We start from the raw sequence: 21,147 nt of genomic DNA on the forward strand, positions 1-21,147 counted from the left end.
AACTTTGACAATATTAGTTTCATTAAGATCCCCTTTATCTCTCCCTCTCTTATTCTGTGTATCTCAGTGCAGATTCTTCTTCCAGCTATCCATTACTCTGAATCATTTGGTTTCTCCATTACTGCTATCCCTGCTGTCCAGATGTGCCTCACCTCTTAATCACTCCCCAGCTTATCATCCATTTGCCTTCCCTATTCACCTGTCACAGTAACTTCATATCACTTGTAGGCTATACTTCCCTGTTTGTTTTAACAATTTGCCCACATAGTTTGCCTGTGTGTAAATAAAGCCTGTTTGGACATGCATTACCACTTCTGGTTTGTTTTAGATCCAGTTTTTGGTAGGCTACATTTACCTGGATTGTTGTTTTTTTGGCTTTAACCTAGATTCAGTTCTGATTTTGGATTTTAGTAAAGACAGTTTTACTTTACCAGTCTGCTACCTTGTGTGTTTGAGTCCTAATAAAAAGGTATATATATATATATATATATATATGTTAGTATTTCTTCACACCACAGACAAACACTATCCTTACAAACATGATGGAGAGCCAGTGTTGTTCTAGTGTCCTTCATTTCCTGTTTGGATGTTGCAAATACGATATTTGGAATAACTGGAAAGTCCTTCATAACTGCTCTTGCCATTTAAAAACAAAATTATTTAAAAAATATTCACAACATCATCTGTGCCCGGCGCTTTAACAGTGCAGCTGTTCTACATAACTAAAATAAATAGTATTCAGTCATTTGTCAGTTTTGTTCAGTCAGCTGTTTTTTTAAAGCTATTTGAGGTAGTCAAAAGTATCAAAGTATCTATAGCTTTAAATACCACTTTTTTTCAAAATGATACAATATCCAAATTAGATACTATGAAAAGTACCAAAGCAATAAAAAAAAAAAAAAGATGCGCTAGAAGATTTTCAACATAAGTTTTACACTTACTTTTACATAAAAAACAAAATACTAGCCGTGCTGGTTCATAAAGTCACTGGACACAAACCAACACAAGTTGTTTCATCTTTGCAGCACTGGGTATAAAATCTGATTCTAGATCAGATTTCTTTTATTTATAGTTTCTGTACTTTCCTTATTGTAAAATGTGGATATCATATTGCTTAATAAAACGTGGTATTGAACCTTAGATGAAACGACAGGAACGAAAATGAACTATGTTGGTTATGTGTTCGGTGACTTCTTCTGTACCATCATGAAAGCGATAGAGTATCTTTTTATTAATACTAGAATTGTTTGTGAAAATCCTGGTGTCATGACAACTGTGATCCCATTCAATAGCAAAATATAATTGCACAGGTAAAACCTTGTTAAACAAAGAAAACTGAAATACCCACTTGAGAACAACATTATATTTTCATTTATTTGCTTGCATTATAACACTTACCATAATGACTATGACCCCACAGCTACTGCCGTACTGTTGACTTGAATGGGTTAGAACTCCTCCTTTCCATTTTATATCCACCCATCAGTTTTTCCATGGTATGTTCTCCTCATTTTCAGGTAATCACTGTTTGAGATTTATAGTTTAATTTTTTTTAAAGTTAGAAAAAAAGCAGAGAAAGTCGCCTAGAAATACAATCCTAATAGAAAATGGACAAACAAAATTATTCCAAATATAACATTTATGAAATAAATGTATGCTGAAGCAAATATTTGACTTATTTATAACCCATTCTACCAAAAAATGCAGTGTTTATTTCACTGCGATACAAAATTATTTGTCGTATTTGTAATGGCTGCATAAAGCGTGAATTTCTATAGGCTAAAATAAAGCTTAAGGGCTGTTGATTTGTCATTCGACATTATACAAACATGAGATGCCAAATACATCTATAGATTACATGACTGACAGTGTTGCAACTGGGTTTCCTGTATGTGCATGCTCATCCACAAGTCCACACTTTGCACGAACATAGATCTGCCATCAACTCAAAGCTTTTACTTCAGCACCCCACGGAAAAGCCCTAAAGGATTTAATGTTAATAGAGCAAATTAATACCTGACTTTTTTGTCAGCAAGGCTGGAGTTCACGTCCTCTGTTAAAAAATTAAAAACAAGTATTTTAATATAAAAAAAAAAATCAAAATGATATTAAAGTGTATCCACTGAATAATTCACCTACTAACCAGTAATTTCCAGTGGCTATTGTTAAAATTTACAAAAGAAACAATGGCCTGGTAATCATCAAAGTTCACCTGTGAGAGAATATATATAAAACAATGAACAATCATTCAATATCTTGATTGAATTGTGTATTTAAGAACAAATGCTACAAAATGTTAAGACTGCAAGTTGTCCATGGATCATGACAAATAAATGTTTGTCACACACACACACACCTACCTTGCGTAAACTGCAACGGGTAACCTGTTGTCGATCATGAAACAGAATTACACCTGCTGTGTAGTGGTTCATGACGTATATGGTTTCCCCCATCCCTAGCTCATTCGCTGTCATGTGTATCAGACCTTCAATTACCTATATTCAGGAATAATCGAGAGAATACAAAATTCATAGTTATTTTAGTTTCGTAAATTTAAAATCAATGCATTATATTATGGCATCATTGTATACATTAACCTATATTTTAGTTAAACCTTTAACCTCAAAAAGATTGTTTTCTGTTTCTGCTTTTATCTGCAAATGTATTTGTGTATTTTAAATCAAGTGTGATGACTATTGAAATGTATCTATTTCAATAATAACTATTACTCCTTGAGCTTGTATTATTATAATAATAAGATCTAACAATATATTTTATTCTACTTTTAGATTTCAGTTATTTGTCTTTGTCATATTGAAGACACAAACTATACCTCGCCTATAAGCCACTGGTGAAGTTGAAGTGTACACAGTTCACTGTGGCGAATGATGATATTATTTCCTTTTGTCTGTGAGGGAAGTACAGAAACCACAACCTCTGTGTTTCTCTTTTTCCACAATGATGTGAGCTGTGGGTCATAATTGTAAACCAAACAATACATAAATGGTTAGACACATGAAATTCAAATGTTGCAATTACTTTTCTCTCTCTCTCTCTCTCTCTCTCTCTCTCTCTTTCTTGTATCGGTTCAAAATGTTGATTAAGTAGTAAGGAATAACAAGAGCTGTTAATGAATCATACCTGTTTTTTTGGAGTTTGCAGACTTTCTTTGGAAAGACTCCTCTGACCTTTCTCAAGTGGAACACTTGATGTACATGTTGAAGATCGGGTGAGTATTTCAGAACAGGCTCTTTGCATTGCCTTTACAGTGCGTCTGTCGTTGTTGACCAGGTAAATTGTGAGGGGTGTACCTGGTGATTGCCGTTTGTCATGGAATTCTTTTATAGTTCTTGCAATGACTTCTGAGCAAGGTTTCAGGGGGAAGTTGAAAATCCCTGAACTCAGGGCTGGAATGGAAACCGAATCTAACTTCTGGTGTTCAACGATGTTAAAGATGCTCCAAACTGCTTTTCTCAGTTTTTTCATGGCAGTGGAAACCATCGCAGTTGGTGGATTTTTTGGAAGTCATGGGCCAACTGAATGGATTATTTTTTTGCATGGTAAATTGCCAGCATTGATAATAACTAGGTCACCAGTGTTCAGCTCACCAAACTCAGCAATGTATTTATCACACTCAAGCTGCATTCAGGGCCAGTGCAAGACCGCCATGATGCTGAAGCTGTACATTGGCAGCATTGACGACAGCATCTGCATGAAAGGTGGTGAGGTCAGCTTTCCAGACACAGACTTCCATGTTCGGCGATAATTGTAAAGAAACCCTCCTTTCTGGATGCTGTGGACTCTTCCGGGGAGTTTCCTCATTTTCCGACATGACATGGTCTCCAAAATGTTGTTATAATCCCCCTGCAGGGATGCCCTTGGCTCTTGGGAAGAAATCACAGTTTGTTTTCGAAGGTAATCCTCAGTCACTGAAGAATCAACCTGTTGACAGTATGACATAAGATCATTGAGTAAAATAATTTACTATGGCTTAATTTCTTTCTTTTATCCTGTTCCATTTTATTTCCTCTATACAGTACTCTATAATGTTAAGACTCAAAATTGATCTGAAGGAATAACTTTGTCATTATATGTATTCATTTTTTTCAAATAATTATGTGGCAAAAGATTAATGTGAGGATGTTAAATGTGTTGGAAATACACTAAAGTAATGGATAATGAAAAAAGTGATTTCCAATTATGTTTAATTGTTCTTATGTAGCAGAATTGTTGAATATTAAACAAAAAAACATGACAATCATAATTGAAGCTTAAAATTGTAATCATTTACTCTGTTTTGTGACATTTTTATGCTAGTCATAACTGCTGACGATGTGTAAGGTACAACAGAATTACATTTAAGGGTTACCTTCTTGGTCAACTTTTTGTAAGTGAATGGTTTTCGGATTGCAGTGACATATCTGCCCCTCTTTTTCTGCTTCCGCTCATTCCATTTTTCATTTTTCACCCTGTATGTCTGCAGGAAGACATAGTAAAATTATTATTTATTCAAGTTTGCTTCATAGCCTTTTTCACTTACACCGACAAGACTGTCAGAAAATTATAGCAGATCCATTTACACTGAGCTGAGAGGAAACTGCTGCTCAATGTCTCCAGTTTTGAGTCTGCTGTGGCAGAGTTTGAATCACAAGTGAAGATTTTTGACAATTTGTCCATGTGTCATGACAAGTTACACGAAACAAGATAAGCATCTTTTTAAAGACACAAAGTTAATACAATTATAAATACATATATTGAATTGAAAAAAATAAATCTGTTAAAAAGGAAATTACAAACCTTCCTGTCATATATTTTTTGCGAGTCACTGTACTCCCTGAGTAGTGCAATGTGGGTGATTTGATACTGTGATACGAAGTCATCCAGTCTGGTGAGCCTCCTGGAGCCATATCTTATGTTTTTCAGGTCCCACTGGCTCTTCTCCATGATGCCTTGTGTTGAGTTGTCTCTTGTTATATTCTAAAAGGACAATTGAAAACATATACAAATTAGAGGGACTATATTACCTGAGTAAGTGATGACAATCGCAAAATTTAATACTAGGTAATTTATATGAATTACCTGGGTGGGCAACTTCTGCAAGCGATCAAACTTTCGGGTTGATATGGAGGGGTCACACCATGCCGTCCAAGATCACCTTGAAATGCATATACATTAGTTTAGTTATGCTGAGATATGATCTTGATACTACAAGTATATGGATGGTAATTGCACTCACCGAGCATTATTCCTGTCCACAGTGCAGCGTGTGGAAGATATATCTGGTAATATCTGGTGATGTGCTGCATTAATTTTTTGGCGAGGCATCATACCCAGGCTGTCCAATTTTGCTCAACAATGACTGCAAATTCTCGAAATGTTTTTCGACATTACCACCACTGCATGGACTTGAGAACACGATAGCAGAACTCTCAACCACATCATCCAGTTCCTCTATGGTGCTTGCTATTGTCATGAGGCCAAACACATGCATGGCAAGTCTGTAGTGTTTTTGAGCACTGCAAGACAGTTTCAATTAAGTCAGTTAATAACTAGTCAAATGGTAAAGCTACACACAATACAAATTAATTGAGGTTTTAGCTCAACTTACTATTTCTTGCAGAATCCTTTTGCATTCTTCATCACGTGACTGAGACAGCGATGAAGAATTGGAACGGAAAAGTTTTCCTCTTTTCCATTTCCTGTTGCTATCCTATAATAGTGGTTTAAAGTGTCATCAAGGTTTTTTCTTGCAAATGACAGACAAATTGCCTGCATGAGCACTATAGACCCATCACAGACCACCCTGACAGCTTTCCCCTTCCTCCCACAGAACCTATAAACATCTGTCAGGAATGCCTCCGGGAAGTAGTGCACAGAAGCTGTTGAGTGGTCACATGTTAGGTAGGTGGCAACAGGTAATGGAGAAGAGCCTTTATTTGGGTTCCTTGCTACCAACTCGTAAACATAGAAGGGGGGGGGGGGATTTTTACTAGTCTTTAGGATGCTAACTGTAGCATCCAAATAGACAATATCAGCTTTGCATCGCTTGATGTTGTAGGAATTTTACACACAATACGTTAGTCAAATCAGAAGGACCTCACAGAGTATATATTGCATAATTCAAATTCTACAGGAGGCTTCCTGGAGTCAGCAGAGTCGTTGGTAGTTTAGTGCGCCAGCAGGCATTTATTAGTAGATGGACATCGGATGATACAGACGTCTAGAGCATCTGTGTGCAACACAGTACCCGTGATCAGAGTCAAGAAGTTTTGATCTCTATTCTATCTGCTCCAGCATATAAACTTGTTACAAAGGCGTGGTTATGTGTCCGCTTGTGCGTGCATATGTGTATCTCAGAAGTAGCAGCTGCTACAGCCTCCATCTTCCTCCCTGCGCGTCGGAGTATCCTCTGTATAGCAGGAGTCTTCTTCTTTATCTGTGAAGGAAGCACAGCACTCATCCTCCCTTGGTCTAATCTCAACTATTTTTGCCAGGTGCTTTTGTGCAAGCTGGCTAGTTCATTGTCTTTGTGACCTTGACTGACTGCCAAAAGTTTGAGTGCTTTTGGAGAAAGCAGAAAAGCTTGAGCCTGGTCAAATAATAGCAGAGGCACATACTATCACATTTTTAAATGAGTATACTTATTGCGCCTAATTATCACACTCTCATTAATCATTACTAATACACACGCTAACACATGATTATGATACTTCACACATTGATTTTTAATTCTTCAATGTAGACATCAATGCTCTTCCTTGACCAGAGAAGAACCCCTTTGGTATTCAAAAACACCTTTTGGAGAACTTCATCAGGGGCATTGTTTTTTTCATTAAGCATTGCTTGGAGGCTGAGCAGTTTGTTTTCATGTCTGCGAGTCCTCTTCCTTTCTTCCCAGGATATAGTTTTTAGGACATTTGCTCTGGGTGCCTCATCTCTGGTCCCAGATTCCAGTTTTTCTTCACGTATGGCATTCAAATGGTCCAAAAACATCAATCTGGGCAACTTGGACTGCAGGTTTTTGCCAATTTCTGTCCTGTTGTCCCCTCTTACAGGCCTTCTTTGAAGTTATGACAGCACTCGTGTCCATTGAATTTTAAAGCGACAGTAGCCCTGGCATGAAAATTCCTTTGAGACTTGTTGACTGCCAACTTTCTCAAGGTTGTGCCTTTTGAAACCAAATATCTTAATCCTTTTGCAATCACATTTGTCCACTGCATACCCTTAAAACCCCTCTCTCCCCTTCTCCGTTTTAGTTTTTTCCAATCATTGTGGTCAATAAAAAAAACGTATTTCTTCTGTCTTTTCATCCAAATCATTCGATAGCTGTTCTGAATCCTGAAACGTGTAGGAAAGCAATCCTTAACAATACCGATCATAACAAGACCCAGTCCATTTTTTTAAAGAATATTCTTGAACTTAAAAAACAGGGATATAAGAACTTAGGCACAGGTTGATATCCAATTTCAATCGTCCAGGAAAATCAACAGAAAAAAATGTATACATGAAAGTCCTTTTCAGGATTTGAGGAATTAACCTCTGCAGGTGTTCTCCCTCTCCAGAAAGATTGTCACACGGTGAGTTTACATGCATAGCCAAGGGCATAACCTTGAGTTTACTATTGGGGGAGGTGAGATTTCCGCCTTAGGATATGCCCCACATGATTTTGTTACGCTCTCTCTTTTGTCATTCATACACATCCATCCATCTATCAAGTTGGCTTGTCCTGTCCCAGCTTTTTACAGAGTGTCTCAGATATGTTGATCATTTTAATTCATGAAAAATGTATTGGATTTTATTTATTATTAGAACCACAGGGGAGTGTTTTGTGAACATGACAGGAAATAAGAATATCGATCAAAATTATGCCTTGTCTGAGCATACCAATCCTACCTGCTCATCCGAAACCTATCCCTGCCTCTCTTAACCTTCTCTGATCCACATCAAATCAATACACCAAATAATTACTCATAATTTTAATAAATAATTACTTATAATTTTAAATCATCTTGAAAATGATATATATATATATATATATATATATATATATATATATATATATATATATATATATATATATATATATATACTATATATACTTTATATACTATATATTGTAAACTTTAGGGCTAGGGTAAAGCTTTGGATTAAACACACACTTTAAACTTTGTGAGTTAACCATTGTTATGGAAGGACAAAGAATGGAGCTGCTGAACTAAGAGTGTAATAACCAACCTGTCATGATGATTGTGTCTTTTGGACAGGGCCAGGGGAGACATTGGACTCAACACTCAGGTAGGCAAGTGACGTGGATGCTGACTTGTCATTTGGTGGAAATACAGCCACATAGAGACAGGTCGGTTCAGAGTAGATAGGAAAATACTTTAAGTTGGCTTAAACTTTGTGCATAAACCATAGTCGTGGACAGGCCCGGAGTGGCTAATCGGGAGGACCGGGACAGTTCCCGGTGGGCCGGTCTGACTTTTGGGCCACGAGGGCCGGTGTTCAATTATTATTTTTATTTATTTTGTGCCGGTGTTCAGTCATGGCACTGAGTGGAGTGGGTATCACGTGTATGCTGTTACCGCTGTCGATGGCCATATCAGGGAGCTGGCGGTCTGTTAGATCATGCCAATGAAACTGGGATGCGGACGCAGCCTGATGTAACGTACGTGTCGTGCACTAGTCCGCACACTTCAGTGGTGTTTGCCTAGCTCCATCCACAGATGTACAAGGAAAATAATAACCCAAAATGGACAATAAAAAGAGCAAGGGTGGCGCAGAAAAAGCGAGGATTAAAAAGAGAAAAGTTATGTTTTACTTTGAATAACAAACTTGTGCAATACTTATCTTATTCTTTGTTCATGTTTAAATCTAAATGTTTGTGAAATCTAAGTTCTGATTATGTTATTACAGATTATTACCTTTTATTATTTTTCAAATTTAATATGTAATATTTTATTTATTCTTTTTATAATTAGTTGAAAAGGATGTTGTGTTGCAAAGAATAATGGTGGAGATGTGCACTCATATATAAATAAATCCCCATTGTGAAGCAACCATTACTTTCACTGAATTGGAATTATTTAAGAAAAAATACACGGAATTACAAGGCTTTAGAGAACAGTGCACTATTGTATGCTTAACATGTAAAGTTATAATTACATTATTTTAATATAATAGGTCGTGATCTAAAGTGGGCCGGTCTGAGGTATGAAACTCCAGGGCTGAAAATGAGTCCCACTCCGGCCCTGGTCGTGGAAGGACAAAGAATGGAGCTGCTGAACTAAGAGTGTAATTACCAACCTGGCCAGGGGAGACATCGGACTCGATACTCAGGTGGGCAGTGTCACGCCGCGGTGAGATTTGTCCTGTCTTTGGGTTTTTTGTCTTGTGAATTTCCTGTTTTATTTTGAAAGATAACTGTCCACTCGTTCCAGGTCACTTGCCCTTCCTATTGTGTCACCGGTCTGACGTCATTTCCTGATTCCCGATTGTTTCCACCTGTGGCTCCCCTTCCCTCATGTGTATAAAGTCCATGTCTTTCCCCCTGTTCCGTGCCAGATTATTTCGTACCCTGTGTCGAATGTATCCAGCGTTTTGTTCCTCATACTTGTTCATGCTTTTGAGTCCTTTGTTTCATCGTTCAGGTTTTTGTATTCCTTGTTTTGGTCCAAGTAAGTTTTCCCTTTTTGAATTCTCTTGTGACTTTGTTTTTTCCTCCTTATTTAGTTCACTTTGTAATTGTTTATTCCTCCCGTACAGAGCGTTCTTATTTTGAGAATTATCTGTTAACTTTGCCTTTTGTTTTTTTCCTCCTGTGCGGAGCGTTTCTATGTGGTACTTTGGCTTATTACTGACGACTTTGGTCTTGTTCCTCCTGTGCGGGGGGATTTTTTGATTGTGGCGTTTTCCCTGTGCCACGTCCCTGTCGTCAAGTTAATAAATTCAGTGTTGATCCGCAAACCTCCGCATCTGAGTCCTCTTTCCTGCCCAGGTCTGACAGTATAATCTGGCCAGTATGGACTCAGCAGAGGCAGATCGTCTATCGGAGGCGCTGCGTACTCAGGAGGCCCGCCTCGTCCAGCAAGGGGAGTTCCAGACGGCCACGGCCAACCACATGGGACAGCTTTCCGCACAGCTACAGGACCTGCTGGGGCATCTTGCTCGACCAGCGGCCAAAGCTCCTCCCCTGGTCGTGTACACTACCCCAGCGCCCACTTCTCCAGCCAGGGGCGCAAGTTGCAGGATGGCTTCCCCTGCACAGTATTTGGGAGAGCCCGGAACTTGCAAGGTCTTTTTTTATAGACTGCTTGCTGTATTTTGAACTTCTGCCTCATGCGTTCCCCACGGACCGCTCCAAGATTGACTTCATGATTTCTCACATGTCTGGCAGAGCCAAAGCCTGGGCGGCAGCTGAATGGAGCCAGGGCTCCGCTCTCTGTATCTCTCTCCCTGATTTCCAGACCGCGCTACTCAATACTTTTTACCCCGTTACCACTGAAGAATTAATGATCAATGAGTGAAGTATAGTAATCATGTGTTAGCGTGTGTATTAGTAATGATTAATGAGAGTGTGATAATAAGACTCAATAAGTATAATCATTTAAGAATGTGATAGTATGTGCCTCTGCTATTATTTGACCAGGCTCAAGCTTTTCTGCTTTCTCCAAAAGCACAGGAACTTTTGGCAGTTAGTCAAGGTCACAAAGACAATGAAATAGCCAGCTTGCACAAACGCAAGTAGCAACTAGATTGAGACTAGAGATTTGCTGTCCGTGCTGTGCTTCCTTCACAGATAAAGAAGAAGACTCCTGCTATACAGATGATACTCCGACGCGCAGGGAGGAAGATGGAGGCTGGAGGAACGGCTACTTCTGAAATAAACATATGCACGCACAACCGGACACATAACCACGCCTTTGTAACAAGCATAGCTGCTGGAGTTTTTAGAATATATATCAGAAACTTCTTGCCTCTGATCACGGGTACTGTGTTGCACACAGTTACTCTAGATAGAGAATAGAACATTTCTCCAGACGTCTGTTTCATCCGATGTCCCTCCTGCTAATAAATGCCTGCTGGCGCACTAAACTACCAACGACTCTGCTGACTCCAGAAAGCCTCCTGTAGAATTTGAATTAGGCAATATATACTCTGTGAGGTCCTTCTGATTTGACTTACGTATTGTGTGTAAAATTCCTACAGAGAAACTTGGTGACCCCGGACGTGATTCTAACAAGGAGGCTCAGGTAAAAGGAGCTGCAGAGGTTGGACCGGTGACCAAGCGGAGTCACTGCGAACCTCCTGGAGCCGACTGAACTTCTCCACAAGGGCGCCCATCACAAAAGGAAAGCAGTCACCTATTCTTCTTAAGAAGTAAAGACTGTGATTCGGCCTATAATCTAAATTGGTGGCGAAAGTCAGTATGTTTCCTAGAGGTTAATTTGATACAAACTTAGCCGGTGGACTGATGATTTGAAAAAAGGCCTGGTAAACTGATCTAGAATCAGTATAAGAGTAAAAGGTAAAGGAGTGTTGGGATCCTAAATCCCGACAGGTCCTAGGTGCATAAACGGTGCTCAGTAAGACGTTCAGGGAACGCAGAAAGGCCGGAGGCTGTAGAGACCCTCAAATATACATTAGGCATTAAGGACTAAAAGCGCCACAGGGGGATAGCCCCTAGGTGAAAAATTGTAGGTCTGGGACCTAAAGGTTCTGGGAACCAAAGAAAAATTGTAGGTCTGGGACCTAAGGTTCTGGGAACCAAAGTATAAGAAATACCTAAAAGTTGTGTTTATTTGTGGGATTGTTGTGTGGGAGGTTTCAAGGATAATAGAGAACACAAACAGATAAAAGTGTGAGTAGGTTTCTGTGATGGTGGATACACCTTGTCTGGAGTCGCTGATAGTGAAACACTGTCAGTAGAAGCTTGTTGCAGACATCACAGAAAAGCCTAATGATTAAACTCACACCACTGGTCTTCTCTTATCTGGGGGTACATAAATAACGGGGCTGTGACACTCGGCTTTTGGTCATTAAAACTGGTGATTAATTGTCTCACTCCGCTCTATCACGGTAGAGTAGAAGCTTGAGTGAGGGGAGGATCACTGGGGACTAGATCCACTGATCGGATAACGAGTGTGTGTGAATAAAGAATAAATAAATACCTGTGAATAGTACTTTAACAGCTGAAATAACTATGGCAGGCCCTGTAGCGTCCCCGGCTGATTGATGGTCGGACTCTTTAACTGATGGTTGACAAGTGTTTATTTTTGGGCAAAATAGATGATACCGTTGCTTCATTAAATCTTTTTATACATTGAAGACTCTGAACACAACGTGAACACACCGTGAACACTACGTAAGAGCTATGGAATAAAACAAAGATAATATGTTACCATCTATGTAATATCATGTTCAACAATATCAAAATAGTGTGTTTTTAACCTTTTACAGAAAATGAAACGTCATTTACAATTATGAAGTATCCCTTTTAACCATTTTATCTTAATTACAAACTCAGAATAGAGTGCAATAAACAAACATATTTAACTTAAAAAATTATATTATAACTGTCAGTTGGCAGCTCTAACTTCCAAAGATTGTTAATGCACACAAAAATAATGCTGTATTTATTAAATACTAGCAAGCAGTGTAATGAAATAATTGTCTCCTTCAGAAAGACAGATGCTCTGAATCGAGCCAAAACAGCGTTACTGAGCTTAAAATAGACTGGTATAAAACGATGCAAAGCAGCACAAGGACATCCCCTTTTGCTATATTAAAGGTAATTTACAGGCCCAGTATTAGGTTGGGATGAATACTGGCAGCGAGTAGTAGGACAGGCCATTTCCGGAAGGCCTACTCACGGTCAGGATAAAAAGAAACATAAGACTAGATTGACAGTTTTGAAGGAATATTTAAAGACGTGTAAAGGATGGGGTGAGGGCAACCCGGAGAATATGGTAAAGATAATTCAGTTAGAGGAGGACAGAGCACATGAAGAAGTGTGGTAGTGGGATACAGAACTAATGGTCTGAGTAGGTTGTGGCATTAGAGAAAGAAGGAGAAGGAATAGGAGAAGAGGGAGGAGCGAAGAGCAGATTTGCATATGGCCGGAATGACAGCGGAAGCCGTACAGAGACAGCTGAGAAATAGGGCAGAGAAGAAAAAGGCAGACGCAGGGCCTCCACCCTATCCAGGTCCAGCCCCGGCACTGTCAGCCCCACCCTCATGCAGCATTTATCCAGATTTGTCTTTACAGTTACCTACGATTGAGGCAGAAGGATGTATGAGGGTAAGAATGAGAAGAAACGCAGATTATGAGGATACAAAAAGAGGGAAGAAAGAGAGGAGGACTATAGTATAATAACAGGTGAATCTGAGAGGGTGAGACTTCAGACAGGAGAGGAGAGACAGTGGGAGGAGGAAAAACAGTAGGAGGAGAGACAGCGTCAGAAAGGAGCGCGATATGAGGAAGGGAGGGTGCATGAGAGAGCACAACAGAAAGGAGGGGCTTTCGGAGAGCAACTAGAGGAAGAGACAGTGGGAGCAACAGGGGGAGTAAAAAGGCTGCCCTTCAATGAAAAAACACCTACTAACATCCACAGACACCAAGCAGGAAAACCCAAACCTGAGACTGACTTAATTGACTCAGACCACTCTGACTATGACTGTAGAAGCCAGAAAAGCGACAAACACGGGAGAAAGAGAGAGGGATTTAAAAACAAACACGTAAATCTAAAAAATCAGTATGATGAGTTCTGGCTTAGAGGGGGAGGAAGAGGAGATACTATGGTCAGAATGCGGAAACGGAGGACCAGGAACTAAGACTAGACGAGACATGAAGGAAGAAAGGAAAAGAAGGGGTGCGGAAGTAAAGGACAGGGGTGATGGTGAAGATGAGGGAGTATATATGCAGGAATTAGTAGAGATGCAAGAATTAGTGGAAAAGAATCGAAGAGAATTAGAAGATGAGTTACGACTTCTGGCACAGCATGGAGCAGACGGACCAGTAGCGTTTAGAACATGTGGTAAATCTCACATGATGCCTCTAGTACGCTCTAAAGGGACAGGACCACCGATATACAAACCATTTAGTTTAGCAGACAAGGAACACATGAATGCACAACTACCACCACTTAGTGACAGAGCTGGAATATGGTTACAGATATTAGCTGGTCTAACCGTAGGCACAGAGCTCTCCATGAATGAATGAATGAATTTTATTTTTGGTTCTACATAAAAAGGATTGGGCTGAAGCAACTTGCTTTTATTAGCCCACCCTAACATCACAGTTCTAACCGTTTAAACACAACATATTTACTTAGGATTAAACATATATTTGATTAAAAGTATATTTACTTATACCTAAATAAATGAAATCATTTACTTACTTTATATACATTTAAACATATTATACATATAAACATACACACACATACTCACAAAGCAAAAATCAAAATCTTCAAAATCAAAATTCATATTTGCTTAAATAAGGTTTACTTTTTCTCATTTCCATGTATTCAATAATCAAAATGAATAACATTTCCCTTTTTTTTATTTTTTTTTTATTTTTCTCTTTGCCAATTATAACATTTATACATATGCATTAATTATTTCAAATTTCAAGGTCTTTTTAAATATCGGTCGTGTTGTAATTACTTTCAGTTTATCATGAAGGTCATTCCACATTTTTACACCAATAACGGACACGCATCTTTGTCTCATGTTAGTTCTTGCTTTTTCTTGTTTCAAATCGAAGCATTCCTCTTAAATTATAGCAATTGTTTCTTAATTAAATAAAGATTGAACACCTGTAGGAAGATTTTTTACAGCTCTGAATAAGATTTCAAGTATTTTTAACTTGACTATATCCGTAAGTTTTTAAAATATTCGATTTTATGAAAAGCTCCTTAGTAGACTCACGGTATCCCATCATAGGTGATGTGAGAGGATTAAGATTCAAGATTGAAGAAGCTTTATTTATCCCGAGGGAAATGATTGTGCAACAGTTTCAATACAAAGGTGGGAAAGGATCAGAGTAACAATAAGCATAAAAACATAATCAAATAAAATAAAGCTAACATCAAATAAATCAAACAATAACTAAGTGTGACAGAGTGCAACAGACATTGTGGTTAAACGTAGGTTTATACAATATACAATACGCACTGTGCAGTTTAGCAGCAGATTAAATAAAATAAGTACAAACTAAATAAGTGAGAAGGAGCGATAATTGAAACAGTGTTAAAAATGTAGCAGCATTTCCTACAGAACTAAGAATTAATTGGACAGAAATACGGATTAGGGACAACAGACCAATTAGAATTAGATGCAGGAAAGACTAGCAGGAAAGGTCAGAAACAAACCCAGGGTAGTGGAGGAGGAAAGAAGTGCAGGCAAAGATGGAAGATGACCCCAGAGCAGACACAGAGCCATTACACATATGGATGAGGACACTTCAACATCACATGCGTAGAGCAGATGAAAGAAAGGCTGCGAGCAAAACAGAGATAGAGAATTTTAAAATACAACTGACCAAATTACAGTTAGAGACCCAAGCACAAATGAGCCAACAACAGGGGGAGCCAGCGCCAATGGGAATCCCCAGTTCCAGTTGCCCCAGTTGCAGGCCAATTTTATGCAGGACCCCCCTCCCAGGGACCATGGAACCCGCCAGGACCATGGGGCCTACTACAATCACATTATAGAGGAGGAAGAGGACGACGCTTTAATCCTCGAGGAGGTTATGGAGGGGGCAGGGGCAGATCACTGGGGGCTAGGGACAATGGGTGATTTCGTGTGTGGAGGTCATGGATATTGGGCACGAGACTGTCCACAAAACCAGAGAGGGCCATGTTGTGGAAATGGATTCTTCAATAAAGATCAACAAACAGGATCAGCTTTTTCTCCGTGGTTTATTTTGCCAAAGCATTTTCTTCTGCAGACAAAAATACGTTCATCCCCACATCCTCACAAGTTAGAGTCTAGCAGGGAATGACGATTTGCCAAATCTCGCACAGTCTTTTAGTTAGAGGGACAGGACGCGAATAGCCTTGGTTGGGTGACGTCTTTAGACCAAACAAAAACATGCCTTAGACATTACAATTCTGAACATTCTGAACCTCTCTCATCACAAGGTCTCTAACACAGGGTACAGATGCACACATATGCCATTATACCATCATGAGTTAGCTATTTGCATTATCCATTAAGAATGTGAGACAGAGGAGACACTGAACTGTGTCTGACCTGACAAAACTATGATTATGAATTACAAATATCCAAAATTCCCACAACAGTCCCCCCTTTGAACATTTTATGTTCACTACAAAAGGAAATTTGTAATTTATCTATATTTCAATTTTTAGCACTTTTTTTTAAATAGCATGCATCAAAACTGGAGAAAAGCTTTTTATTTTATAGATGAAAAAGGTAATTTGGTTAAAAACAGTGATTGGAATAGTTACAAAGGTAATTATCATGTAATAAATGAGTGAACAAACGATGAATAGCATAATACAGATAAATTCCTTTCTTTCTTTCACTACCACAGGACAGAAATTGACCTGATGGTTTGAAACATTCACCCTGAAGGGGAAAAATGATAAAATATGATTAAAAAGAAGGTGCGGATACAGCACACATGTATTTGGCCAAACTTCTAACCACAGGGCCCCCACTCACCGTCACCGCTCAGCAACTTTCTAATTTCTACAGCCCCCTTGACAAAGTCTGTTGTCACTCTTCACCGGGTTGAGACGAAGGATATCTAAACAATCCCCCCCCTTTGTAGCGGTCTGGTCAAGCTGTAGAGGGTAAAGGAGCTAAGGTCGGACAGGCAAGCAGGCAGACCTGAGTGAGACAGTTTGCACACAATTACATGTCATGGTTTGCACAAAAGGGAGAGAATTTTATTGTTGTCATCACAAATTTGGTTATAGTGTAATCACACTCTAACATTCACATTTTGTGTTTACATCAGTTTGACTCAATGTCTGAATCCAAAAAACGGTGGTACCCACAGATCTTCATCTGGGGTCATGTTGATTCATGGGTACTACCACGTGGCGGAGCTCACTAAGGAAAACACAAGAGCTCTGCAGCAAGGCAGCACGCAACAAATGACCCACAACATTACCACCACCACAATCAACACATGGAGTAGTAATCTGACAGCGGTGGATTTTCCATCCCCCCATTGTGAGCCAGGACCAAGGTCCCAGCTGTCATGGGCTTCTGAGTTTTGCTCTTCTCTCAACAGTTCATTCAAGTGGGCGACAACATGAGTCAAATTGTCACCTAATGCAAGCACATGAGTGCAGCATTTTGTCCCGATAATGTGGCACACATCTCCTTGAGAGGCAAGGCTGTGGGTGTGTGTGAGGTTCAGTCTGTCCAGGTAAGGGCCCATGTTCTTGCACTCAGGGTTAGTGTAGGCAGCGTTCCATGCGCTGTTGCACGTGGCGCTCACTGTCTAGTTGCAAAAGGACGTGCCTAGATTTTGGTCAAGTGATGTGACGGCACAAACCGTGTGTGGTTTGTCGTCATCACTGAATGATGCACCTGACTCAGTGTAGTTGTGACGTTTCTGAATCTGGCTGTCGATCCCTCGTAGTTGACGGCACTGATGTTCAGAACCCCCAACCAGGGAGCGAGGCCGCAGGCAGTGCCATGCCCACACCGTGAGGATGTTCATCAGCCTGGCGGTTAGAGCCACAGCTCGTTACCAGGCATTCTGCTCCAGTCGGGTGACCGGGGCGATGTCCACGATGTGTAGTTCCTGTCCGTTCCGATCTGCAAGGCTGGAGTAGGACTCGTTCAGCGGCAGGAGTAGTAGGTGTTGAGCCGGCAACAGGTCCAGGTGGCGTCTCAACCCCTCCTGGAGTGGCTAGCCTTGGAAGATCGATGCCATCGGGTTCCCTCGGATCTGCCTGTACAAGGGCGTCGTCTGATGGCTCCGTGACTCTTTTGCAGTGGCAGGTGTGGATCCAGGTGGCGCTCTCTGTGACCCTTACTGCTGTTTCTGTGACGCGCAGCACCTGGTAGGGCCCGTTCCACCTTCTTGATCACCAAGATTTCCTTCTCAGATTTTGGACCGCTACCCATTCACCTGGATCCAGCTATTCACCTGCTTGTGAATATCAGAGAGAACAGAGGTTAGATGTATACACTATCGCAGTATCTCATCTTCACAACACCCTGTCTCAGGGAATTGCCTTCTCTCAGACCCAATCCCAGTTCGCAAAGGCCGACCGAACAGGATTTCAAACAGGCTGAGATTATTTCTGGACCTGATTCTCCCCCTCATGTACATCAACACAATGGGGAGGGCCTTTGTCCAGGGCAGTTTTGTTTTCTTACAGCTTTTAGCTAGTTGGTTCTTTAGGGTCCCATTTTCTAGCTGCAATGGCGCCTCAGGTCAAAACCGAGGTACTGACTGATGTCTTTAAGTGCGGCATTTACAAAAGGGGTCCCATTGTCGCTTGATATTTGTAAGGGGACTCCCCATCTGGGAAGTATCCGTGTTAGTAAGGCTTTTGCCACTGTTGACGCATCTTGCTTTGAAGTGGGAAAAGCCTCTACATACTTTGGGAACCTGTCGACCATGACGAAGAAAAATTCCTTTTCTTCACTTGGTGTTAGTTCTATGAAGTCCATTTGTAAGTGATCAAAAGGTCTCGCTGCTGGGGGATGGACGCTCTGTTTGAACCTAATGCCTCTGCCTGCATTGTTTGTTGCAGAGATCACAAATCATTTTGTATAGTGAGAAGCCCTTTTGTGAACCAATTTCTTTAAATATCACGTGTCATCCAATGTCTTTGGATATCACATGTCATCCCCCCTTTTGACGCGTGGTCTTGACCATGCGTCAATTTAGCGTAATGGTGAAACAAATAATCCGGCAAACAGGGCTTGTCATTAGGCCCATACCAAACGTTTTGTTTCATCACACTGCCAGCTTGCTTCCACGCCCATTTCTCTTTTGGTGTGGCTCTGTTCTGCAGCTCTTGTAAGTCTGCGTATGGTGTTACAGCGGGCTGGAAGTGATAGCAAGCTCTGTTATCAGCGGTAGTATGTTCTTCTATTACATATGTCGATGTGATGTGGCAAGAGCAAAGCATCAAGGAGGGAAGCGACCAAGTTGTGATGGGCGATGGGTTTGCCAGATGCAGTGAGAAAATCTCGATTTTCCCAAATTTGTCCAAACGAGTGGCAAACCCCCCATGCATATCTGCTATCTGTGAAAATAGTGACAGTCTTACCTCTAGTCAATTTGCATGCTTCAGTCATAGCCACAAGCTCAGCAGCTTTTGCTGAATAGTTAGACGGGAGAATTTCTGCCAAAAATGTTTTGTGTATGGTGACTGCAAAACCTGATTGGTTAAGGCCTTTTCCCGGGTCCCTTGATGCTGTGCAGCCCACAAAAAGCTCCATGTCGCGGTTGGTGAGTGGTGTTTCGCGAAGATCAGGTCTGGGGGAACAGATTTCATTAATAATAGCCACACAGTCATGGGGCTTCTGTTTCTCTGAAGTAGGGAGCAACGTGGCAGTATTGAGTACAGTGCAGCGCCGTACAGTGATATTGGGCAGTTCGAGCAGAATGGTGTTGTATTTTAACCATCTTGCGGAGGACATATTTTTTGAGGTTTTTTCCTCTAACAAAATCATTAAGACTGCATGTGGGACTAACAAGGTTAGTGGAGAGTAACCGACAATGTCGCGAGAAGCTATGACTGCCTTCTCTGCAGCGGCCACAGCTCAGGTCAAAACCGAGGTACTGACTGATGTCTTTAAGTGCGGCATTTACAAAAGGGGTCCCATTGTCGCTTGATATTTGTAAGGGGACTCCCCATCTGGGAAGTATCCGTGTTAGTAAGGCTTTTGCCACTGTTGACGCATCTTGCTTTGAAGTGGGAAAAGCCTCTACATACTTTGGGAACCTGTCGACCATGACGAAGAAAAATTCCTTTTCTTCACTTGGTGTTAGTTCTATGAAGTCCATTTGTAAGTGATCAAAAGGTCTCGCTGCTGGGGGATGGACGCTCTGTTTGAACCTAATGCCTCTGCCTGCATTGTTTGTTGCAGAGATCACAAATCATTTTGTATAGTGAGAAGCCCTTTTGTGAACCAATTTCTTTAAATATCACGTGTCATCCAATGTCTTTGGATATCACATGTCATCCCCCCTTTTGACGCGTGGTCTTGACCATGCGTCAATTTAGCGTAATGGTGAAACAAATAATCCGGCAAACAGGGCTTGTCATTAGGCCCATACCAAACGTTTTGTTTCATCACACTGCCAGCTTGCTTCCACGCCCATTTCTCTTTTGGTGTGGCTCTGTTCTGCAGCTCTTGTAAGTCTGCGTATGGTGTTACAGCGGGCTGGAAGTGATAGCAAGCTCTGTTATCAGCGGTAGTATGTTCTTCTATTACATATGTCGATGTGATGTGGCAAGAGCAAAGCATCAAGGAGGGAAGCGACCAAGTTGTGATGGGCGATGGGTTTGCCAGATGCAGTGAGAAAATCTCGATTTTCCCAAATTTGTCCAAACGAGTGGCAAACCCCCCATGCATATCTGCTATCTGTGAAAATAGTGACAGTCTTACCTCTAGTCAATTTGCATGCTTCAGTCATAGCCACAAGCTCAGCAGCTTTTGCTGAATAGTTAGACGGGAGAATTTCTGCCAAAAATGTTTTGTGTATGGTGACTGCAAAACCTGATTGGTTAAGGCCTTTTCCCGGGTCCCTTGATGCTGTGCAGCCCACAAAAAGCTCCATGTCGCGGTTGGTGAGTGGTGTTTCGCGAAGATCAGGTCTGGGGGAACAGATTTCATTAATAATAGCCACACAGTCATGGGGCTTCTGTTTCTCTGAAGTAGGGAGCAACGTGGCAGTATTGAGTACAGTGCAGCGCCGTACAGTGATATTGGGCAGTTCGAGCAGAATGGTGTTGTATTTTAACCATCTTGCGGAGGACATATTTTTTGAGGTTTTTTCCTCTAACAAAATCATTAAGACTGCATGTGGGACTAACAAGGTTAGTGGAGAGTAACCGACAATGTCGCGAGAAGCTATGACTGCCTTCTCTGCAGCGGCCACAGCTCAGGTCAAAACCGAGGTACTGACTGATGTCTTTA

Source organism: Echiichthys vipera (assembly GCF_963691815.1).
Source record: "Echiichthys vipera genome assembly, chromosome: 9".
NCBI classification, from domain to species: domain Eukaryota; kingdom Metazoa; phylum Chordata; class Actinopteri; order Perciformes; family Trachinidae; genus Echiichthys; species Echiichthys vipera.